General features: G+C 44.1%; 2 protein-coding genes across 5 annotated transcripts in view; one reads left to right on the top strand and one right to left on the bottom strand.

Annotated features, from left to right (window-relative positions):
* Positions 1–26,239, top strand: part of NT5DC1 (5'-nucleotidase domain containing 1) — a 273,425-nt gene that overhangs the window by 85,233 nt on the left and 161,953 nt on the right. The gene's annotated exons all lie outside the window — the stretch shown is intronic.
* COL10A1 (collagen type X alpha 1 chain) overlaps positions 1–26,239 on the bottom strand; it is a 147,037-nt gene that overhangs the window by 50,758 nt on the left and 70,040 nt on the right. The window contains exon 2 of the mRNA XM_083176856.1: positions 9,329–9,473. The gene's annotated coding sequence lies outside the window, so the exon portion shown is untranslated. The remainder of the gene's footprint in view (positions 1–9,328; positions 9,474–26,239) is intronic.

Raw genomic sequence — 26,239 nt, 5'->3', positions numbered from 1 at the left:
CATAATGAAGATGAAAATTAAGATATTCGCTACTACTGTGGAGAGCCAATATTTTGAAACCGTCCATACGGTACCGTATCTGGGTCCACTTACGGTTCAGGTCCGTTCCCATAGTGCCTTGTGTGGGAAAGGGGTCTCCAAAGGGCTATGTGTAGGTCCTCAGCTGGAAAATGTGGGGGATTTAATTCCTCCAAAAGTGGGGGTCCCCATGGCTTGCTTGGGTTCACTGTGGGATAGGACTCCCGGGCTTTGTGTGAACTGATTTTTGGTTGGGCTGTGGGATTCCCTGTGGAGGGAGTGTAGATGGAATCACCATTGGGGAAAAAGTCTCAGAGGCTGGTCCGGTCCCTGGAAGGCATGCATGATATAGGGGCTAACAGGACTAAAAGGTGTGCTCTCACTCATCCACCAACACGTTTCGCCATGGCTACAGCTTTATCCAGGTGTAAAGAGCATTGAAAATGGTGGGTTTATATACCTATATTGGTATGTAATTAAGAAAAAGATTTGCACCTGTATACACATAATTAGTTAACCTATTTAATAAAATACATGAAAAACAAGCGGAATGCATGAGCAGGAGGATTGTGTATCATATTATTATTATATGGGCGGAAGTGGGGACGCGGCCATATTTGTGTCTGTTAATGCTCTGCAATTTTAAATATGGACGATGTCAATAGTAGCCCATATTTATTAAGGGTATTTGTAAAATTAGAAGTATTTATAGAGGGCATACAGAGTATGTGAATAAGTATACACGGTTGTACATACAGAGAGTATATAACCTGGCATATACTCTCTGTATGTACAACCGTGTATACTTATTCACAGACTTTGTATGCCCTCTATAAATACTTCTAATGGTTATAGAGAGGAAAGGAATATGTACAGTTTGTATATTTAGATATATAAATATATAAATTTTAAAACAAGATGGTACATGTCATGTAAAATGTTTTGGTATCTTCATAAAACCTCAATAAAAACTATTGGTACTTGTTTCCTAGAAGGGCGCCCATCGCGGGCATCGCATGCCATTATAATGGCATGCGATGCGACCGATGCGATGGCTGCGATTTTACATAGAAATGCATGGTAAAATGTAAATCGCGTCGGTCGCATCGCATGCAGCCAAAAAAATTGCATGCGATGCGACCGACGCGATTACCGATTTTACATAGGGAACAATGTTAAATGGCCCAATTGACCCAATTTCACATAGGGAACAATGTTAAATGGCCCACAGACCCCAAATAGCCACCCTGAAGTGTGAAATAGCCCCCCCAATTGTTAACGCCACCCCACGATCAACGTCAACCCGAAGCGTGGCGAGCGCAGCTAGCCGGCGAGGGGCGGTGGTACGCGTCCTCCGACCTTTTCATACCCCCACTATCCACGTCAGCGTGGAGTTGAGAATAGAAAGTGTGGCGAGTGCAGCGAGCCACCAAGCCCCAAGCATGGCGAGCGGACACGGAATACGAGCCCGAAGCGTGGCGAGCGCACGCGGAATACATGTTAAGTAATCCGTGGCCCCTCGCGGGGCTCGCTGCGCTCGCCATGCTTCGGGAACGTGTTCCGCGTCCCCTCGCGGGGCTCGCTACACTCGCCACGCTTCCGGCTTGGTGGCTCGCTGCGCTCGCCACACTTTCTCCACGCCGACGTGGATAGTGGGGGTATGTAAAAAGGTCAGAGGACGCGTACTGCCGCCCCTCGCGGGCTCGTTGCGCTCGCCATGCTTCGGGTTGACGTTGAGCGTTAACAATTGGGGGGGGCCATTTCACACTTCAGGGTGGGTATTTGGGGTCTTTGGGCCATTTAACATTGTTCCCTATGTGAAATCGGGTCAATTGGGCCAATTAACATTGTTCCCTATGTAAAATCGCGGTAATCGCGTCAGTCGCATCGCATGCGATTTTTTGGGCCGCATGCGATGCGATCGACGCAATTTTTTTCCTTGCGATGCCTAAGATCAAAATCGTGGGCGCCCTTCTAGGAAACCAGTACCAAACTATTAATTAAAAAAAAAAAAAACAAGATGGTACACAAACAAGAATTTGTTTAAAAACAATCATTAATCATACTGAAACAGCTTTTTTCAGCAACAAGCTGAGCATGTGGGAACTTGGGTATATAAAGTTTCCTATTACTAAAATAATGTGTATAATAATAATACTATTGTTATGTTATGGATACAATAAATATAAAGATAAAAAAAAATGGGATGAATGGGTAAAGAGAACAGGAGGTGTACTGGATGTCCAGATCTATTCAATAATGGCATTTAGTTCGACCGCTTTGATTAACCCATTTGGATAAATCATTCATAGTCTGAACATCCAGTATATTTGATGTTTACAAAATCTGCCGAACCAAACCCCACCTCTGAGGGTTCTGGTAATGTGTTCAAGGCCTATCAAATTGATTGGTAAAGTGATTCATGCTTAGCCTGCAGTCAAACACTGCAGAACATGAAGCATTGACTTACCTGTGTGGTGCTTCTTTATTTAAAAAGTAAAGAAAGTGTAAACATTTTTAATAAAATGGCATGGGGTCCCCCCTCCTAAGCATAACCAGCCCCAGGCTCTTTGAGCTGGTTCATAAAATAACAGGGGAAACAATTGTAGTGTTCCCCTGTTATTAAAGAACCAGTCACTAAGGTTATGCCACAGCCAGGTGACACAGTTATATTGGTCCTTGTGGCATAGCATTACCTTACAACTAGTCCTGGCCAGAGTCCCTGGGGGAGTGGGGACCCACCCAATAAAGGGATCCCCCCTCCAAGGCAACCATGGGCCAGAAATTAAACATAAACATAAACAGCGCTAATGGACCATACCACTAGTATCAAAAAGTATACATTTATTTAAAAAAATACAATTTACAATACCACCGGCCGGTAGAATAATTTCAGAAAGCTGTGTGCACTACAATTATTTTTATCATAAAAATATAAATTAAAAAAACCTAAATCTCTAAACTGCGGCATGCATGCCTAGAAGCAAATGGCTGCTAAGCCTACTATGTAGATACCCAATTGGGCTGATGTGCAATAAACCAGAGGCTTGGTAGATATTAGTAAAACTGTAAGTAATATACTCAGTATTAATGCTGTGGTAGTTCTTATAATTGAGAATAGTTCTCCCAAAGCCACACCATAGGCACAAAGATGTTATTTTAAATAGCAAGCGTGTTAGTCAGTCACATAATAGCTTGGTTATGCAAAGCCTTCAAGATCACACGTCATCACTTACTGCCGCTAACATCCAAACCACTAGAGCCGGGGAGATCCACGCGCCGGAGCAGGGAGTCCTAGAGAGGGCTGCATTATCGGGAAGACCAGCAGCCGGGGACCCGCTCCAGGCCAGCAACTCTCACCCAAAGTGGATTACAAATCTTACTCTTCTGCCTGCATCTAAACGGAAGCCTAAGTATTTTACAAAAATTACCCTATGCAATATTGCAGGGTTGCCTACTTTTGAAAAATCATTTCAGGGAGAAAAGTAAAAGCCGGGGGCGGGCCTTGCGTCACCAGGGGGCGGGCCTTGTGTCGCCAGGGGGGCACACTACACAGTGAGGAGGACTGGACCTAAGAGCAATGCTCTGCAGATAGCATATATAATGAGGAGAACTTGGGCACAGTGCAATGATCTGCAGATAGCATACATGGTGAGGTCTAAGAGCACCAAGCAACCACTACAAACTGACCAAATGAAAGGCTGAATATTACACAAATGAATGGTGCTGCACAGGGACAGCTTGCTAGAAAGGATGAATGTTTTTAGAAGTTTACACATCAGTCAGGCATTCCCCAACCCCTGCAGAAGCACAGGGCACCCATGGGCCCCACCCACTCCCAGTTTCCCTCTATCTCCTACCTATTGAGCACATCAGCTCACACACTGTGCGTGTCCACTTGTATGCCATATACAAGGGGACATGCTCAGTGTGTGAGCTGATGTGCTCAATACTAAGGTAGGAGATTAGATAGAGGGGAACTGGGAGTGTGTGAGGCAATGCCAGTAGCACTGTGCCTTCCCACCAGAGCTGCCAGACCCCATACCAACAGTATGTAATAGGAGCAATAATACAGAAGAGCTCCCTGTCCCCTCTGCCATTACCTGTCACCGGTCACTGCATATCTGACACCAGACAGGGGGGCAGTGTGGAATGCAGTCCTTGTATGCTGTGGCCTCTCCAGCCAGACGCCCAGAACTACATTTCCCAGCATGCACGTGTCTTTGCTGCCAACTTGCCGAGCTCTCTATCTGCTGGCAGCGGGCAGCGCAGGACAGACACGGAGTAGTCAGACTACAAGTCCCGGCACCATGTAGATGAAGGTACTGGTTGGCCAGCAGGTGGCGCTGCGTCATCGCATAGGCAGCGTCGTAGCGCAGTGAGTAGTGAGCGCAGATTCAGAGGCAAAGTGGCGGCTGCGGGAAAAAGGGGTCCTCTTCCGGGAGTCCTTTAGATGTCCCAGAATTCCGGGAGTCTCACGGACGTTCCGGGAGAGTCGGCAACCTTGCAATATTGCTTGAGTAAATGGGCATCTGCAGCTCTACTAATAATATTGAGCATCTTGAAGGCTTTGCATAACTAAGCTATTGTGTGACTGAGGGTGATGGGGTTCCTGCTTATTTAAGAAACCAGCACTGTGCTCTTGAATAGGTCTTGATTCCAAAAATAAGGTGGACAAAAAGAGTAGGTGTTGCCTGTATTTTGGAACCAGTACTGGGTACCAAGAGCCAGCAGTGTAATGCCACAGCTGGGGCACACGTTTTGAACAAGATCCCTGGCTGTTCCATTCTCACCCTGGCTGGTCAGCCCTGGACGCGGTACCTTGAGAAGTGGGGATCCCCCAATAAAGGGATCCCCCAGGTTAAACTCATCCAGGGCTAAGGGCCAGGCTGTCCCTGCCACCTTCGGCTAGTGGGTGGCGGGCTGATGCTTTTTGTGTAAAAAAAATAAGAGTGGAAAAATTACATTGTGTTATGCAGTGGAACTACAAGTCCCAGCAAACCTCCCTTGCATGCTGACACGTGTAGAATCGCAAATCCCAGCATGCAGGGCATTAATGGGCCTGCTGGGTCTTGTAGTTCCACTGCATGTACAAATAAATGTACACACACCAACCCAGTATAGTACAACTTTATTCACATACAGGCAAACACACACTCAATCACACATTCTCACCATGCCTTGTTCCCTCGTTGGCTTGATCTTTTGTCAAGTAGAGGGTCCAGGGTTTAAAAATTAAAATACACAGGCCTGTACCCCCAGACTAGAGTAACCTCATAACTGACTTCTCTCCCGACCCCTAAGGGAATCCCAGTGACGTGCATCACGGGAATCCCAATGACATCCGTCACTCCCCTCAATCAATCAGGGCTAAGCTCCAGGGGAGGACAGTCCTGATTGGATGTAGGCATCTCCATGGAGACACCTGCATCCCATCAAGGCTGACCTAAGCCCTGATTGGTTCAGGGGAGTCCCAGTGATTGGAATTCCCATGACGCATGCCCAGTTACGTATACTTTTTTTATAATTTTAGACAAAAACTGCACACTCCAGTTACTAAAAAATATCGCACATTCCCGTTCCTAAAAATCCCATATATCTAAATAAAGCACACATTCCCGTAACTAAACTTCGCCAGAAATCATAAGTGATTTCTGACTTTGTGTAAAAAAATCGCACCCTATTACATTTCGCCCAATATGTTCAAATAGATTTCTTATTTTTAAAGCGTATTTAACACCTAAAAATTAAACCTTTGTATGCCAATAAATCCCTTAGTAAAAACCATCCACAAAGCAGCTGTCCTCGCAATCCCTACCACTAGTGGTTCTGTCGGTAATTACTTGTGCCGGAATTTATTCTCCAATTTAACAAGAGTTCTTTCACAAGCATGAACTGAATTTACGCATACACAGTGCAGGAGAATATAGTGGACTGGTGCGAGTGGAGGGATCCAGATGGATCCCTTGTTGCAACACAGACCATCTAATAAGTGGGCAGGCTAATTAAACATTAACTGATTTTGCATCCAGAGATCATTGGTAGCAGTCATTCGGCCAATCATTTACCAGGCATGATTTTGCCTGGTAAATGATTGCTGCTTTAAAAAAGTCCCACACCTCTGGCGAACTTGGACTGCATTGCATCCCACTGATGTGTTCTATGGGGTTTTATATTTCTCCTAATGTATTTCAGATTATCAAAATAAGTACACTTTAGGTAAGGACAGTATATTTTACAAAACGCTACATAAAATATTAGAGTTCTAAAAATATTTCATATAAAATGCTTGCATTGCTTGTACTAAAAAGTTACTGTTACCTTTTTTTTATATTGGAACCAGTTTTATTTTAAAGCTATACAAATTCATCGATTTGATTAACCACTTTATATTATCTGTTTTTATTATTGAAGTCAGGAACAAGCATTTAAAAACCTATTTATCTGTTATCTTAAAAACAAATATACAAATTGGTGTGTACAGTAGTCTCCTGTACGATCACTCCCCACCCTTGTAACATACACCCATTTCTGTTGTTACCTTAGAACTAGCAAAAGAACTATATTCTTGGATATGTTTGTATTGTATGTCTATTTGTAAAATTACCCTCCGTGACAAACAAAAAACACACTATGGCAAAAAATAAGATCCCCTCACACTCCCAGTGACAGTTACTATAGATCCCTTTTATCAGCATTCCTGCAGTTGATCTATGCACCTCCCAACAATACAGCTAATTAAAACCTCCCTCTGCCCTACCCTTGTGTCATAGTGTTCCTGTGGGCTGGTAGGGGTGGGGTTTAGGACAGGTTTGGTGAGGCAGTGATCTGCTCTTCTTTCCTGCAAAGCAGCCAATAATCATTAAAGGGCCTGAAATGACACCGCTGTCCCCTCCGTCTGGCCTCTTTTCATCAACTTACTTCCATGCTCTAAGTTGGAAGGTACAGTATTATATTACTGTACAGATCAGCTGAGTAGTGCTCAGATGTTTGCAGTCATTTAAAAAACAAAATCAATTTGGTTCTGCCTTCTATGTTATTGGCCCATAATCACATATATACCTATGATGTATTAAGGCCCTTGGTGTTTTATTTATATTTAATGTGAAATTTGTATGTGTTTGTCCATTATTCTGTATATCAGTCTCAAAAATATGGTATTTGCAAATATTATGCTTGCAGGGACAAAATAGTGTCTTTGGGGAATTTACCAATGATCCCCGATCATGGTTGATCCCATGTACGGGATCAGTCGTGACCGGTCTGAAATACAAATACGGCTAATTTACTAAGCTACTGTATTCTTGGGATTCAAATTTTCAATAAAGGAAGTAATTCATATTTTGCTGCCGTTTCCCTAGCATCCAAATATAGACAAGCATGAAGCCTGCAAGGATCAGTGAGATCCGAGCAGGCTACTCTGTGCAAAAAATTAGAAAAAATAATATTTTTAAAAACGGCGTGGGGTTTTTCCAAAAGCATAACCAGACCCAGGCTCTGGTCCTGGTTACAAAAATATGGGGGACAAAAAATAGGGATCCCCTGTATTTTATAACCAGCACCAGGCTCCAACAGCCAGTGGTGCCATGCCACAGCTGGGGAAAGCTTTTTATATAAGTTCCCCTGGCCAAAACATGACACCCTGGCTGGTAAGCCCTGGCCAGGTCACTGGGGGAGCGGGGACCCCCCCCCCCCCCAATAAAGGGATCCTTCCCTTCCAGAGCACTCCTGACCGGGCTGAACCCTGTCTCGGTATACCTGAAACCATGACTGGCCAAGTTCTCTCAATGGTGTACTCATTCGTACACCTGAATTTGGCTGAAGTTGTCGTTTGTAAACATGACAAATCAGCCGAATTTGGCTGATAGTAAATTGGCCTAGCTGCAGTTTGCCATATATATTCTGTTAAAAGATAGAAAACAACATTCTTCTAATGTCTAAGAAGTGATATTGCCAGGTAACTGAGCATCACTTATCTGCAGCAGTGATATTCTTACATTTGGTGGAACAAAACACTTATTGCTTTGATAATGGGTATTGGAAAATCTTATTTAACACTGCTTTATAGTATAAGACCTGTCAGTACATAATGGTTTATGGCTTTAGTGCACCATTTTTAGGTGTAGGGCCTTGCAACATACACTCCATAGTACGCACAGAGATATATTTGTACTCGTTGTGCCAAAAGGATGAACTATTCAGTCAATCTAAATAATTAGATTAGATATGTGCATACAGATTTAATAAAGATTGGGGTCTATTTATTAAGCCTTGGAGAGAGATCAAGTGGACGTATATAAAGAATCAACCAACCTGCTCCTAAATCATTCTTCAAACACAGCCTCTAACACAAGAGCTAATTGGCTGGTAATTTATGTCGACCCACTCTCTCCAAGACTTAGTAAATAAATCCCATTTCATCATAAATAACATTTCACTGACTTTTCAACAATGTAATATACTTAATATACACATTATTATACTGGTGTACACAACAGCAAACATTATAATAATGTTTGTATTACTGCAATCCTAATTCCAGTTTTATATGCTGCCATTGTATATGTAATAATATCTTATTCATATGCCCACTGCCATAAACTTTTAGTTCAATTTAAATTGCATATGTACTTTATATATTTTAAAAGTGTACGTGACTGTATTGATTGGGATCACAATTACTGTATGTACTTAATATTTTTTTAAATTGTACGTGACTGGTGATTGTGATCACAATGCTTGCATACTATTCGCCTGTGTTTGGCTTAGGGACCTTGTACAGTATATAAAAAGTCACTAGTTTCACAATCCAGGTGTGTCACTTGTTTAATAATAGTAGGTTCAAAATATCCCTTTGCTCTGTTTCGCTTGTACCTTGCATATGATTCTTGGTAAAGTAATTTAAACATTTTTCAGGCCTCCAGCCACAGAGACATTCAGTGAGCAGGCAAACTCTTTTCACTGATTATTTTACTTTGAGCTGAAATGCTCAGTCTGCCAAATCCACTTCTGTAAATGTGTACTTCATTGTACTTATATTGCAGTTACAGTAAGTCTTTGTTTAAATCACAAGTACATTTTAAGCAGACACACTTTGTTGCTTTCCATGTATGATTTTGTGAATATTTGGTTGAGTTCAGATTTGTTTCTTTGCTAGGATTGAAATGAATATTTCAGACTTCTGTGCTTCTTGCCACCTCACACATATTTAGGCTGCATTGTATGACTCCAAGTAAAGGAAAAATATTAGCTTGCTGTAAAAATATTTACATAATCCATTACATCAAGCAGTATAAAGCAGATGTCCTACCTTATGCAGAATGAAGGAATTTCTAATTGTCCAGTTCCTGTTTGTACTTTATGCACAGGTCCTCACCAAGTCCACTCACATTGGGTCTGCCTATTTCTCAGCTGTGAGCATCAACACAGCCTGGACACACTCTGATCCGCAAGCTCTGTAAAGGAATGCAGTTTTCCCTTAAACAATGTTTATATGATAGATTTTGAACTTTTTTTTTTTTTACTTCTTATACCGAGCTCAGTTGAATTATATTCTGGCTACTGAAATATGGTATGTCTTCTGATTCGTTTCCAGGAGAAAATCATTTCTTTGTTTCCCAGCAGTAAGACACTCTTTTTTTGAGAAGTGGAAGGGGAATTGGATTTTCATTCATCTGATCCCATGTGTTAAATTAAGGAAGGCTATGACATTTATCTTGGCAGAGTCTTTATAGTGGGATTGGATCGGTGTGGCTTGGAAAATGCATTCCTAAGTGTTTCTAATTAATAAATCAAAATTATTTATATATCCTGCAAAAATATGACAGTAGGGTTATTTTATCTTCCTGTGTTTATTAGTCTAATCCTTTTGTTTCTTTCTCCTCTTCGTTTTTAATTTGTGTACAGTATCTACGTATTTAAGGCTTCTTTGAGTCCAATACAAACAAATACATATATGTATAAAGTAAATTAAAAAATATATTCCTGATATTGTTATAATTATTATTTTATTCGATTTTTTTCACCATTTTATTTTGCATTACTTATTGCTTTGCTGCATAGTGTTACACTCTGTTGTAATAAAAAAAAAGAAAAAAAAAACTTGGATTCTTGCCGGACCCCATTGCTGGAGTGCATTTCCTCCAGCAAGTTTATTCTCCCTTTTGGGCAGTCTATCTTGAGTATGCACAGTAGCAAAACTGTGACAAGCAGGCAAACTTAGTCTGGGAGCACAAATTGTGTAGTCTGACAGCTTAATCTGGAAACTGAGCCAGGTTGTCACACAGTACTTCATGCACTTGGACAGCCTATCTCTACATGTCACAGCTGAATTGCTGTGCATTCTGGGTCCACTTTAAAATACAGTAGTAATGACAATAATAACAAATACCCTTTTATTATCCTTTATAGTCGCTCAATAGCTAAATAAGAACATATACTGTAGTCTCTCTGAATTAGGTAGATGTTTTATACAAGAATCAAAATAGATATATTGGGGGAAATTTACTAATATGAATTCGTAGAAAAAAATCGTATTTTCCTCGGAAAATACAAATTTTTTGGGTGTATTCGTATTTTTGGCATTTACTATGCCAAAAATACAAATATTCGTATTCATATTGATGGGACATTCGTAAAATACACTTTATTTTCCTGTCGTATTTGGCTTTAGCCTGCACGGATCAGTCAGATCCGTGCAGGCTTTATTGATTAAAAAATATAAAAATAAATAAATGAAAAAAAATCAGCGTGGGGTCCCCCCCACAGCTGAAACCAGGCTGAAGGAGCCGGGGCCGGTAATAAAAAATCAGGAAACCCGGCAAGTAGGGGTTCCCCGATTTTTTACAACCAGCTCCAGTTCCGGGGCTGGTTCCCAAAATACGGGGGACAAAATGACTAGGGGTCCCCCGTATTTTAAGAACCAGCCCCAGGCCAAACCAGCCAGCAGGGTAATGTCACAGCCAGGGGACACTTATTATATAAGTTCCCGTGGCCAAAACCTCACCATACTGACCAGTCAGCCTGGCCAGGGGCAGTGGGGACTCCCCCAATAAAGGGGTCCACCCACCCTCCAGGACTTACCTGACCAGGCTGAAGCCTGGTGGTGGCCCTGGAGCGGTGGCCACCGGGCTGATTAAGTGTAAAATAATAGAATAAAAAACTATTGTTTTTAACTGTGGAACTATGAGTCCCAGCAAGCCTCCCCCGCAAGCTGGGACTTAGAGAACCACAAGTCCCAGCCTGCGGGGCATTAAAGGGCCCGCTGGCACTTGTAGTTCCACAGTAAAAAAAATAGTGAAATAAACACACACTGACACACAATAAAAATAAAACTTGGTACTTATGTATTATCTGGGCTCCCATGTTAAATGCACCCCATTTTTTCATACCCCTACCATCCAACTACGCATGGAGTTGATTTTATATAGTGTGGCGAGCGCAGTGAGCCACCGTGCCCGAAGCGTGGTGAGCTCAGCGAACCCCGCGAGGGGACGCGGTCTCATAAGAAAAACGGGAGCCCAGATATTACATAAGTACCCAAAACTTTAATACATCCAAAGCCCATACATACTGATACTTATCTATCTTGAGCCCGTAGGTAGGTCCCTGGGTCTTGGTCCGGTGCCTTCTCCTGTTTCGGATCCATGTCGGCATTCGCCACCATGTCGATGACCATGTTAGCGGCATCTGTCGGCGTCCATCCGGGTCCGAAGAAATCCATGGGGGACCTGTGGAAGGAAATCCAACTCACCCAGGTCCTCCTGTGAAGATCTGTAGTCTTGATCCGACGTAGTCCTGGTCTTCTGTCACCTTCTGTGACATGCCGGCGACTCCAGCAGCTCCCCGCATCAGACTGTCGGAGGCGCAGAAATTTTTCATCTTCCCCGCCTCTCCATAGAATGATTCTATTGGCCGCTAGGCGGCCAATTAGGAGCTGAGAAAGTCAGAGCTGAGAAAGGGATTATATACACACCCTTCTGACAGTGCAGCTCCCCACTCCCCACTCAGATGCTATACACACCCTTCTGACAGTGCAGCTCCCCACTTTTTTATTGCGAAGACCCACACACGGCTTCTTCTTGATGCCACCCTGTTCGGAAAATTTTCTGGGGAGAATACTGAGTGTCCATATGGTTTTCCCAGAAAAATGAGGGTACTTGATTAGAGAATATTATACTTTTAGGAAATAATATCTTGGGGCTTCAGAAATAAATGTTTATTTTATCTGTATTTTTATAAGACTCATCTATGCATCCCCTTTTAAAATGCCCTGTCGACCCTATCATCTCACTTACCACAAGCCTATCCTTGTGGCAAGAGATGTATCGGAAATTATACAAATGTCTGCTTTTACTAATCTCAGAATAGCTATGTCCAAATGGGATGTGTTCACCATGCCGGCCATTAAGATGCGGGCACTGAGCAGTCATCCTGAAATCCCAACTGTCAGCCAAGGCACTAGACACCTGAACCCTGACGAGTGGAATTCTGACAGCAAGCATCCCGTGCAGAGAGGGGAGGGTTAGGGTTAGGCTTGATGAGTTTGGGTTAGGCATCAGGTAGGGAGGGTTAGGGAGGTAAGGGGAGAGGGTATACTTGCCCAGGCCCTGTTGGGATTCTGGCGATAGTGATGCTGCTGTAGGACTATTAAACGCTGGCAAACCAACTGCCGTCCATCTGTATGTCTGAACACCCTCTCAGTTGGAAATGGAGGTGCATGTGAGATTGAATCATTTCATTTGTTCAATGTTGTATATGGTTAGTCCGGTAGTATGCACAGTAATAATAATTATAATTGTATTTATATAGCGCTCTTTCTTGAGTAGTACTCAAGGCGCTTACAAAACAATTGCAAGTTACAACCACACAACAAACTAGCATGCCAGTCTGAAACAGGCCCGATATGTGTCCCTCCTTTGGCAGGTCTATAGTCACAGATGGAAAGTGTTTTGTTATGATGGACATGTATATCATGAATATTCATACATTTTAATGTACAGGACTGAAATTATATTATTTCTCAATTCTTCCAAATTTCCACCTAACATATGTCAACAATAAAACACAACAACTTAACATAATTAATCAATGTCATCATTATTCCCATTTATAAAGCTTTCTGTTGCTGAGCTATTTTTGACAGCTCTTTCTCCAGCTTCTGAATTAGACTATCCTGAAGTTTCCAAAGTACAAAGCTGTTAGAATGTGTCACCTCTTCATACAAACTACAATAAGCCTTTATAATATATACCTATAATTCCCTAAGCTATCACATACTGCTGCATCTACAAATTATGCTATTAATCACCTGCTTCGTAAAACATACAGAATTCATTTCGTACTTTTAAAACCATTTATCTACAATTTCTTGTTAAACTCTTGTAAGCTAGCAAGCAGGGCCCTCCTACCTCTGTGTCATTCTGTTATTACCCAGTTTGTTTTATCACTGTTGTTAAAAATTGTAAAGTGCAACAAAATATTCTGCGCTATATAAGAAACTATAAATAATAAACTTCTGCCTCAACTTAATCATACCGTCCAACTTTGACCAGGGTGAGTGACCTTTTGCAGCCCTCCCATGAGGCCACACCCCATTTTCACTGATATGAGGGCATGACCAGCGTTCTGTCACTCTGAATTAATCAATCAATCAGAATGATAGAATAAGGAATTGAGCCGTAGATGTTTGGCCCACATTACTTAAAGGATTTTGCTTTGAATTCCTGCATTAACTTATCCCTTTAATATAAATATTTAATATTTATTTGGGGTTATGATTTGTAAATACGTCTTGATTGATGTGATATTAATTTGATCTTGGGCCTAATTCAGACCTGATTGCTGCTGTGTGAAATTGCAGAGGTCTGCGATCATTTAGCCCAGGCATGTCCAAACTGTGGCCCTCCAGCTGTTGTGAAACTACGCGTCCCAGCATGCATTGCCATAGTTTTAGCATTCCCTAATAGCAAAACTGTGGCAAAGCATAATGGGACTTGTAGTTTCACAACAGCTGGAGGGCCATAGTTTGGACATGCCTGATTTAGCCGCCTCCCTATCAGGGTGAATACCCATTCTGTGCAATTCTGCGAATGGCTTGATAAAATATTACCGATCACCGGCCAGCTACAAATCAATTTGAAACTCACTCACCATCGAATGGTTTTCCAAGTCTGTGCAAGGGTACATAACTCTGACACTTTCACAACTCTGCAACAGATACAGGCTGATTGAGATCGAAACCAATTTCACAGACCCTCCCTGAAAACGCCTGGGCATTCCTGCATGTTTCCTGACAATTTTAAGGAACTTTTTAGGTGTCTCACAATTGCCTTTTTCCATTTGTACATGAGAGGCTCTTTGTGCAAATAAAATGTTGAATCCAATGTGCATCATTAAAATATAACCATTTAATTATTAACAGAACTGAGGTGTTTGTATTTTTTCTTTCAAAAATGCAAGTCTAATATCTTTGATAACATGTTTCTTCTCTGAGAATATCATTGAATTCAGAGAAGAGTCTGTAAAATGTCTAATAGAAACAACTTACCAGTTTCCTGTAAAGAAACTGTGAACTATTCTAGCCAACAATGTTACCTTAGACCTGTGGTTTTGAAACTATGGTTCCTGGCCCTAAGTCCTTGTAGACATTTACAATTCTTTCCAACTTCTCTCTTTCACCAGTTTTCTGTGACTAGCATTGTCTGATTTTTTATGTAAGTCTACCATTTTTTAAATACTGCTTTTGTATATCTGGCTGTAGTGCTGAGAGAAACATGTAAGTATTCCAGTGTTCAAAGCTATTAGTAATTTTAAAAACCAAGCCAGTATGACTACTCTTGATGAACTTTATGACCAAAAATGTCTGGAAAATTACTATATTTATTCTTTACAAAACAGTAGAAACTGTGGGAGAAAGAACATAAGGGCTGTTCTTTAATTTGAAATATATTCAATGTCTTTAGTTTTCAGGTGTCATTACAGTAATGCATTAACCAATTAGTAAATCTCATTCACTATGTTTTCAATCCTATGAGAAAAATGTGTTAGTGTTACTGTCTAGTTTATATGAACTGCGCACATTTTACCCTTACTACAACAACTATGGTCACATGACATTTAATGTAGTGAGCAGCATGTTCATCCATATCAAAGTACCTGTGCTCCCTCTGCTGTTGTGTGACCATTGAGAAGATGATGTTACACTTCTCTTATGAATGAGCTGGAATGCTAAAATGCAAATTCTTCTAGTTCACAAAATGACCTTTGCTGTGGCACTCCTATCTATCTCACCCAGTTGTTGAAAAACATCCTGGAGATTGTCTTTAATTCATGTTTCCAAGCTACAAAACTTGCTGTTAAATAAAAAAGGAATGGTTTAATTGACCCTCTCTGCAGAGATCTAATTATAGTTGACAGTGGCGGATTAGCCACAGGGCTATAGGGGTGGTCGCCCTGGGGCCCCCACACATCTGGGGCCCCCACACCCGCCACCCCACTGCTGCGGTGGCAGGCAGCGGGGTCTGGCAGCACGGGGTGGGTAGCGCTGGCGGGTCTATGCGAACTAACTAGTTCCCATCTGCTGCAGGGACCATGCTGCTGACTTCACATACGCTGCATGAACCCTCTGCCCGCCAGCGCTACCCGACCCTGGCTGTGATAACTGCTTTTGACACAGTGCAGAACCCCTCCTCACCCCAGCTGCCAGATCTCGCTGTCTGACTGCCTGTCACCCATCCTCACCCTGCCCAGGTACGGGGAGGGGTGGGGATGACACCTCTGTCTTGCAGGGGGGGGGGGATGCCTCCGTCTGTCTGGTGGGGGGGGAGAGATGATGAGGGGGGCACAGACCTTTTTGTCCAGGGCCCCCACACACCTTAACCCGGCCCTGATAGTTCCCCTAACCCCAGCTCACATATAGGCTATTGATAATCATAGGCTTTAATGTGCATTGAATGGCTGATAAAGTGATTAGTAGTCTCTGTATCTTGATTCGGTCATAACCTATATACAGATATTTTCATCACCCTCTACTTAAAACTCACAATGTAATGAGGAGCGTTGGCAAGATTGAACAGCTGGTGAATAGCAACTAGGGGGTACATTTGCTATTTACTATTTTTGCAGCTTGCTTAGCACTGCTTTAAAAAACGGATCTTTAGTGGTACTGGTGCACAGGTTCTTTTCCCCAATCTACCTTTCCCCATGTTGTTAGCACTGCTTTAGTAAGGCCCAAACCACCAGAATCCATTGGGAATATATCTATAATATATATATGTCTAGTGTCCGTGTGTCTAGGAAACACTGGCCCTTATTCAGATCTGATCACAGTACAAATTTGTTCTCAAAATGGACAAAACCATGTGCACTGCAGGTGGGGCAGATGTAACATGTGCAGAGAGAGTTAGATTTGTGTGAGTTATTTTGTTTCTGTGCAGGGTAAATACTGGCTGCGTTATTTTTACACTGCAATTTAAACACACCCCACCCAAATCTAACTCTCTCTGCACATGTTACATCTGCCTCACCTGCAGTACACATAGTTTTGCCCATTTTGAGAACAAATTTGTACTGCGATCAGATCTGAATAAGGGCCACTGCCATCTATTGGCAGCGAGTGAAACTACATTTCTTTCTTGCAGACATGCACAGACACAGAGGCAAGTGTTTGTGCATGTTTGTACAAGGTAGCAGAGTAGCTTTTGAAGCATTAGCTTCAAGCGAGCTTACTAGTACTTTATGATGTTTTAAAATTAGAATGATAGAAAACCCATATTTACTACATTATACGGTGAGTTTAGTAACCCTGCAAAATGTGTTCCTCACATTTTCTCATACTCCTGCCCTGGGGGTCACTGTGGTGGTAGAGTGTGGGTCCTTCTATCCTCTGGTTAATCTCACCATTTTATACCCTCAGATCCATCAACATTCTCTGCATTTGGAGTTCATGCTCTACCAACCACTTTACCCTTTGAGTATCTGTCAATAACCATTCCCCTGACCCTCACTACAAAATCCATCCTCCTGGCTTCATCATCACTTCCTCACTTTAGATCTTCCCTCCATTATCTTTTGTGATTTCAGTTTCCCAATTGATATCCACACAGAATAATCTGCTTCTAAACACCCAACATTGTTTGGTCTCTTCCAATCAACCTCCTTGCCCTCCCATGTAAATATGCACTCACTGGATTTGGTCTTCACATACCATGGTGATAGTTCTAGTAATTCCAATTCACCATCCCCCCTCACTGACCACCACTTTCACATCTAAAATTGACTCCATATATTAGAAAATCACACCCCACCCCTTTTTCTCAGCCTACCCCACCCCATCTCATTCATTTTAGCAGCTCTGGCTTGAAGTCTTATAACTCATCCAGTCATTATGGACCCCCCCCCCCCCCTCCTATTCAGCCTTTATACATCTTCCTTAGGTGAGCTCATCAACATATTTTAACCTCCCATATCACCTCTATCTCCTCCTCTCCCTCATATCTCCAAATGCCTCTCTGCAGTTGCTTTGAGGATGTCCCAGCGTTTTCTTTAACTTAATATGGTTAATCTGAACTAAACATCCTCCTACCATCTTGCATAGCCTTACTTCCCACAATTTAATTATTTATTGATGGCCCAATCATCTCTTTTTGCCCCCAAGTGCATTGTTTTGGAGTTATTCTTGACTACTCACTCTCCATCAAACCACATATACATTACCTTTCATAGTATTACCATTTCCATCACAAACAAATTTCCAGGGTCAGACCCTTTCTCACCCAGGATGCGACTATGATCTTATCAACTCACTGACCTTCTGGTCATAGTCCTGATTGGATTACTGTAACCTCCTGCTTTCTGGTCTACCTGACTAATGCTTTTCCCAGTCCAATCTGTCCTCAGTGATGCTGCCCAGCACATTTTTTCTTTTAAAGCGTATTATTTCTACCTTCCCCTCCTACAACTACGACACTGACTCCCTTTCTTCAGAAACCAGTTCAAGCATCTTACACTAGCTTACAAAGTCCAGACCCATTCCTCTGCCATTTACTTCCATTACCTTATTATTCTTTCACACTCACGCGTGCCCTCTTTGCTCCACAAATGAATGCTGCTTCACCTGCCAACTTATTACTTTCTCCCATTTCCAGGTCCAAGATTTTGTATATGCTGCTCCCTACCTCTGAAATTGTATACCTCTCCCTAACAGACTCTTCTTCTGTCTGCAAAACAGGCTCTCAAGGCCCACTTATTAATCTAAACCATCTCTCTTGACCTCTGTCTCATGCTCACCCTTTACCCTATGTGTGTCATCCCTGTTTGACTACCCTTCCCCTTTATAATGTAAGTTCATATGCTTTTCTTACCTTACTTGTCCCTTATCTACTTCAGGGCAGGTTAGTATGCTGTCATATATTTATATAGGGCTCCAGGTGGGGCTGCGGGTCCTTTCTTAGTCCAGGACCCTGGAAGCAGCAGCTTCTTAGGGGAGGGCCTAATATCTTGCTCAACATCTCGCTCAACATCTCCTTGGTTACATCTGTCACAGACACACTCCATGGGTTGACAAGTTAATACACTGTCTGGGGGCCTTTGGTAAGGAAGGATATATCAATGATGTGGCTTTAAAGGAAAATGTGCTGCACCAGTGCACTTACATTGTTTGTAGAGTTATAAGAAGTTAGGTGGATGTTTTCACATTAAATCAGCATTTAGATGTTTAAATGTTAGTAGTGACACCCCACCTTACACCTTTTTCACGGCCAGCCAAATACCAGTTTTGCACAAAAATGCTTACTACCCAATGGCTCAGTGAACACTTTTGTGCAAGATTGGCCTGGTGCTCAGCGTATTTGTTGTCTGTCTTATTTGGCCAGGTGAATGGCATTGGCCAGAATTGAATTGCTTTGTTAGGGCAATGCTTTTTCTTAAACAGGGCACCTAAATGTCTAGTTACTGCAGTATTATACTGTATATTCTCTGCAAAAGCACTTAACCATTGCTTTCTGCCACCCTGTTACTTATTTCAGTGTTATCATTGCTAATGCAGAAATGTTTATAAACCACGTACTTGTGCTGCATTGTCTTGTGATTTAAGTTACTATTTTCTTCTTTTGATCATTGTTTATGTACTGTATGTTGTAAGGAGCTGCAGAAACTTTGTGGTGCCATAAAAAACAAAGGATAATAATAATTTGTTTTTTAATTATATTTTTACTTCAGCTTAGAATCTCTCTAATACTTTTACTTGACCTTATTATCTATCTGATATTCTCTGAAATTAACTGCACTACAAATCTCCATTTTATGTGCTGTGAGTGGCGGCTTCTGACCCACAAATGTGTGTTGGAATTGGAAAGATACATAGCTTATGTTCTAACCCAGCCTTTAGACTATTATTATGCCGATTGTCAAAGTCAATTGATTCAACAGTTTGGCTGTGATTGGGCAACAAGCATACATTTAAATTTTTTTTTAATATATAGATGTTTTATTCATGTGATAAAATAATAAAAAATTATTATTTTTTTTACACATAACAGCCAGCAGGGGGCTGGGAGACGAGAGCCGCTCATTAGATATTCATAAATTCACTGCTCCCGATCATTACATATGCACGATCAGGAGCAGTGAATACCCGGTCCCCTGCTGGCTCTCCCGGGGGGGAGGGGGCAGCTTGTGCTGCCTGGGTCCCGGGGGGCCCTCCTCTCCTCCACATACATTCTGGGGCAGGCAGGAAGACTTCCATCTCCCTGCCTGCCGCCGTCCCCCGGCTCTCTGCGGGACGCCGCAGGGGTTAAGATTCCCCGTTAGGGGCAGCGAGCCCCTGCGGCATTGAATACCAGGACAGGGAGGGCTGGCAGCGAAGGCTCCAGCCCTCCGGAATGCGGCGACAGTGCAGTGAATCCTAAACAGGATTCGCTGCTCACTGCGATTATGTTAATTGAATACTGCCCTAAGAAGTGATTACAGAATACTTGCATGATTTTTTGTTTATTTTATATGAAAATACTGCCCTAAGAAGTGATTACAGAATTCTTTCATGTTTTTTGTTTATTTTATATGAAAATCATATCTTGAGAAAAATTGTCTGAACATCACCACAGAATAGTGCACTCACCCAGCCTTCACCATTAAAAAAGGAAGTATTTCCTCTACCTCCCCCATGGCAGCCATCACAAATGGGTTCCTCCCCACTGGGTAGTGCTCCGGAAAGGGAAAAAAAGACACCTGCCCCTATAAGAAGGCACCTCCTCCTGGCCTCAGTGTCTTTTTTTCCCTTTCGGGTAGTGTGTGAGAGGTGGCTTACCCTGGGGGCTGTAGAGGAAGAGTCTGACTATTATGTGTCCCCCTGCGGCAGCTCCGGCGGTCCTGCAGTGAGGGAGGGCAGGCCGAGCCCGGATGGAGGTATGTAAACTCCTTGAGCCGCATGCGGACCCCTACGGGGGCAGCTACAAGCGGCGGCGTCCACAGGCGTGCTGCTAATGGCGGCCGGGATCGCGTTGCCGCAGCACGCCTGGCCTGCGTTAATCCAGGAAGTGAAAGCAGGCGGACGTCAGCGGCGGTGCGCGGCGCAGGGTGATGACGCGGCTCTCCGTCCTCTTAAGGGCGGAAGAAGCCGGCGTCTGTATGCTTGTATCCCGGCATCCACGTGCAGCGGGCTAAGGAGCGGAGAGCGGCGAGCGGCAGCAGTACGATCTGGTCTGGTGAGCCTGTGTATTTTTCTGTCTAGGTATGGAGCTTATGTCATTTATTGTTAAGTGTGTGGCATGGTTCCAGCCTTGAGTTCCATGCCACACTGGGTGTATATTATTCAGTATAATAAGTATCTGTCTTGTTGTACAGGGAGTTGGATAATTATTGAAGCAGGCATCCAGGTGGCTGTTAGTTTGCAGGTGTTCATTATTGGAGCAGGTATGCGCAGCATTTTAATGCTGGGGGGCTGCTGGCTTTCCTGTTAAGCAGAGTCTGAACTGTTGTTCTATTTTGTGTCAGTGCGCACCGCTGCTATACTATGGAAGAGGAAAATCGGCAGGCAGCCAAAAAGTCAGGGTAAGCCACAAACAGTGATTTTTTTTTGGGTGATTTTGATTTTGGTTTTGGTTATTGGTACTTTGATTTTGGTTTTTGTTACTAGTACTTTGGTTTTGGTTTTGGTTTGGGAAATTTTTTTTTCCTTATGGTGATCAGGTGATGGTGCTTTGGATTAAGGCTAATTAGGCATGGTATTTGGCTGTTGCAGGTCTGAGGCCAGCAAAGAGAAGGAGAGTAAAGCCAAACACAAGAGGACGCACTCACCTAAGTGTTTTTCATGTGATAAAACTTTACCGGAAAAGCATGTGGGCGGCCTCTGTGAGGAGTGTAAGGCCCCTCAGCCTTTACCCACGGCTCAAATGACGAACCTAGTGGATATGCTGAAAACAGCATTAGCAGGGACTTTTGTTACAAAAGAAGACCTGAGTAAAATGTCTGGAAAAAGGAAGCATGTGGTCTTAAGTGACGACTCGGATGACTCTGTGGAGGACATCACTTGTGCGCAGTTGCTGGGTCAGGATCCGGATGAGGATCAAGACACACCTCAGGACAAGTCGGAGGACTTCAATCCTGATATGATCAATAACCTGTTAGAGCTTATCCATAGGGCCCTCAATATTGAGGATCAGCAAGAGGACCTTAATTTACAGGAACTTTTGTTCAAGGATAAGAAAAGGAAGGGGAAATGTTTTCCCTTATCTCAGACTTTGAAAGCTGTTATTACTGAGGAGTGGAAGCACCCGGATAAGAGGGTGGCTGCTTCCACCAGAGTAACGAAAATGTACCCATTCGACAAGGATCAGGTGTCGACATGGGAAGAGGCGCCAAAAGTTGACGCAGCTATATCTAGGCTGTCTAGGAAGACTACACTTCCCTTGGAAGATGTAAATATCTTCAAAGACCCTATGGAGCGCAGACTTGAGCTGGGTCTAAAAAAGCAGTACCTTACGGCAGGGGCATCCCTTAAGCCAGCGGCTGCTATGGCTGTCACCTCACGTGTAATGCGAGGATGGTGCCAGCAATTGGAGGCGGACATTTTGGACGGTATTAAAAGGTCCGAACTCCTAAAAACAGTCCAAGATGTACAATTGGCTGTTGAGTTTATGTGTGAGGCAACTATGGACTCCATACGCCTATCCGCTAGAGCAGCTGCCACTGCAGCGGCAACACGTCGGGCCCTTTGGTTGAAACCTTGGGCGGCTGACGTACAGTCAAAGAATAAACTGTTATCCTTGCCATTCCAAGGGGAGTACCTGTTTGGCAAACAGCTTGATGAGCTAATTACTAAAATCTCGGGGGGCAAATCAGTCTGGTTGCCCCAAGATAAAGCTGTCAAAAAGAATATTCCAGCGAAATTTAATCGATTTCAGCAGCAGGAATACAGAGACTCCAGGGCTTATAGGCCGGGAAGGGCCTATAGGAGAGGAAGCTGGATGTCTCGGGCGTCCTTTCGTTCCCAAAGAGGGAAAGAAGGGAAGGCTCCTTTCCGAAAGGAGCAACAATGACGCCGTCATACAGAGAGTTGGCGCCAGGCTCAAACAGTTTTACCAAGCTTGGCGAGAATCCACCACGGACAGGTGGGTTCTGGAAATAATTCAGTCCGGATATCGAATCGAATTTATGAGACTTCCGGGAAGTCTCTTTGTGGAGTCGCCAGTACCCAGCGACATGGAGGAGAGACAGGCGCTATTTTCAAGTCTGGAAGAAATGCTAAGACAAGGAGTTGTCGAAGCAGTGCCGAAGAAGCAAGAGAGGCAGGGATGGTTCTCTCGCTTCTTCGTGGTGAAAAAGGCGTCAGGAGGTTTTCGGACCATCCTAGACTTAAGGCGCTTGAACAAGTTTGTGTTAAGTCGAACGTTCAAGATGGAGTCAGTAAGATCGATAATTCCAGACTTAAAACGCGGGGATTACATGACGTCCATAGACTTAAAAGACGCCTATTTACATATACCCATCTACGCAAACCATCACAAGTTTCTCAGGTTTCGTCTGCAAGGGGTCACTTATCAATTTGTGACTCTTCCCTTCGGCCTGTCGACTTCCCCGCGAACTTTCTCCAAAGTGTTGATTGTGATCATAGCAAGGCTGAGACAACAGGGTATAAAACTCTGGCCCTATCTCGACGATATCTTAATCGTGGCGGACTCAGAAGAACTGGTAAAGGAGCACACAGAGCTAGTGCTCAAATGTCTGGAACATCATGGATGGCTGGTCAATGTAAAAAAGAGCCAACTGGTGCCAGTTCAAAAGATTACATACTTGGGGGTATCAATAGTCACGGAGACCAGGAGAGAGAAATTGGTACACCAAGTGACATTGATGATGAGGAGATCAGTCGTGTCATCCCAGGACTGCATGGAAATACTGGGATTGATGGCAGCCGCATTGGAAACTGTACCTTGGGCAAGGTTCCACACAAGAAAGTTCCAAAGTTGCTTCCTGTCACAGTGGAACAAGAACAGCAAAGATCTCACTCAAAAGATAATATTGACAAAAGCCGCAAAGTCAGATTTGGCCTGGTGGTCAGACGTGAAACGACTGGAAGCGGGAAAATCGTTTGCAGTAGTCAACCAGGTCACAGTAACAACAGACGCCAGCCAAGGAGGCTGGGGAGCGACATGCGGTCAGTCCATTGCGCAAGGACGGTGGTCTCCAAGGTGGCAAGCCGCACATTCCAACCTCAGGGAGATGAAGGCGGTGGTCATGGCCTGTCACGAGTTCCAGGATCAGCTGATAGCCAGAGACCTAAACATAAGATCAGACAACCGGGCGGTAGTCTCATACATAAACCGTCAAGGTGGGACGAGAAGTCGACGCCTCATGGAGATAGCATCCCAGTTGCTGGAATGGGCAGAGTGTCACGTGCACGGCATCTCGGCAGTCTTCCTGGCAGGGAAAGACAATCTGGTTGCGGACTCGCTAAGCAGAACAGAGTGCTTACCGGGCGAGTGGGCGCTCAACGACAGCCTGTTCAACATGGTCGTAGAGAGATGGGGGTGGCCACAGGTGGATCTTATGGCCACAAGTCACAACAAAAAAGTCCCAAGGTACTTCTCAAGGTTCAGAGATCCGCAAGCGGAGCAGGTAGATGCCCTGACAGCGGAGTGGAACATGTTCAGAGCGTATGTCTTCCCGCCGATTCCAGTCATTCCGCGCCTACTGAGAAAGATACAGAGAGAGGAGACGGAAGTGATAGCAATACTTCCGTATTGGCCAAGGAGGGCGTGGTTTGCTACGGTGATGCAAATGGCAGTGGACGGACCATGGTTCCTGTCCGAATGGCCCGACCTCCTAGTCCAAGGCCAAGTACGTCAGCCGCAGCCACCAGCATGGAAACTGACGGCCTGGCTTCTGAAACCGCGACATTAAAATCTAAAGGTTTCTGTGATTCAGTGATCAACACTTTGCTTAAAGCAAGAAAACAATCAACATCCAAAATATATTATCGAGTATGGAAGAAGTATTTGTCCTGGTGCAGCTCAAACCAGCAGATACCAAGTAAAGTTGCCTCAATTGTGCATGGCCAAGGCTGCTGCAAGGGGAAGGGGCGGACCACGGCGCATGTAGCGTAGGGAGACACGTTCTCCCCTCCCCCCTACCTCCGGCATGTATGCAGCGAGGTAACTGAGCCCGACGCCCGGCAATTGACCCAGATGCGGCCACATCTTCCCTGAGCCCGGAGCCGACCTGGATGCGCTGGTTGCCGGCTGCGAAGATCGTTCGGTGGTGGCGATCCCCTCGGCTAACGTGGGCGTTGTATTGGAGGTCCGGCCGGAGAGGGTGTAAGCCGCGGTGACGGAGACGGAGACGAGCGGCTGAGAGGAGAAGGGGCACGCGTCATCAGTCCGCGCCAGCAGCCTTACGGCGTCTGCAAGCAGGCAGATAGCAGCCATCAGCCCACGTGTAACCCGGTGGAGGCAGTGAGAGTCGGCAGGACCCCAGTGTCTGGAAGGGGTGTTAGTCTGAAGCCGTCAGTCACCCCTACCGTGTTAAGCGATAAGGCCGCCTGTTTCTCCTCTATACGGGATTATCTACACGAACTGTGAGTGCCCCAACTAAAAGTGTTTAAAGTGCTGTGTTTGCCAATCTCCTGGCTGGGCATGCTGATTACGGGTACGCAAGGCGGGCTGTGTTATATCAAGTTGGAAGCAGTACAGTAGGGGCCCTATTAACTGTTACCCTACGTGCAACCCGGTGGAAGCAGTGAGAGCCTGCAGGGCGCTAGCACCTGAAGGGGAGCCAGCTTGAAGCCATCAGTCGCCTCCACCTTGCTTAGTGGAGAGGCCGCCTGTCCCTCCTTTGTACGGGACTGTCTTCACGATCCGTGACTGTCCCAACCATAATCATTCGAGTAGCTGAGTTTATCATTCTCCTGGCTGGGTATGCTGAAAACTGGTACGCAGGGCAGTGTGTTATCAAGTTGGAAGCAGTACAGTGGCCCCGATAAGGAGTTTTTGTGATCATTTACCTGAGGCCTTGTCTGTGGATGAGAGGCGGGCAGTAAGCCGGCTGGATTAACACAAGCGTGGATTGGGCTACCTCTTATTATATGTGTAAAACTGCTGCTTTGTTTGGAATAACAGGTCGGGGTCTGAATCCTAGTGAACTGTACGTATTATACCACAACTGCAGTACATTTCCTGGCAATAATGGGAAAGACAGGTCAAACCACTGCAGCTGCAAGGCTTGAGAAGTATGCAAGAACCCAGGCCCAGTCCCAGGCCGGGGGTAGTTCCCGAACAGGAACCCCAGTATCTTCCCCCAGTAAGAGCGAAGGGGCCCAGGCTACCCCGGACATTACTCTGCAACAGGTTTTAGAGGCAATCACCAAGTGTGAAACTCGCCTTGCCGAACAGTTGGGTAAAGTGCAGTCGGACATTATGCTGATCCGGCAAGATGCGGAAAAAATGAGAGAACGGATGACAGAAGTAGAGACACGGGTCTCCTCCTTAGAAGATCTGGCCATTCCTTTAAGCACTCAAATTAAAACTATCTCCTCACAAGTAGGTGAGATGAGAGCAAAACTCACAGATATGGAAGGAAGGCTTAGACGAAGCAATGTGCGGTTCCTAGGTTTCGATGAAAGAGTAGAAGGCAGAGAGCCCGAAAAGTTCCTAGAGGACTGGCTGATACAAGAGTTTGGAAGGAATGCCTTCTCCCCCCAGTTCGCCATAGAGCGGGCCCACCGCAT

This window comes from Crinia signifera, chromosome 3 (assembly GCF_055691185.1).
Source record: "Crinia signifera chromosome 3, ASM5569118v1, whole genome shotgun sequence".
NCBI lineage: Eukaryota > Metazoa > Chordata > Amphibia > Anura > Myobatrachidae > Crinia > Crinia signifera.
Note: the sequence above shows the minus strand (reverse complement) of the source record. Positions and strands in the feature narration are given on the sequence as shown.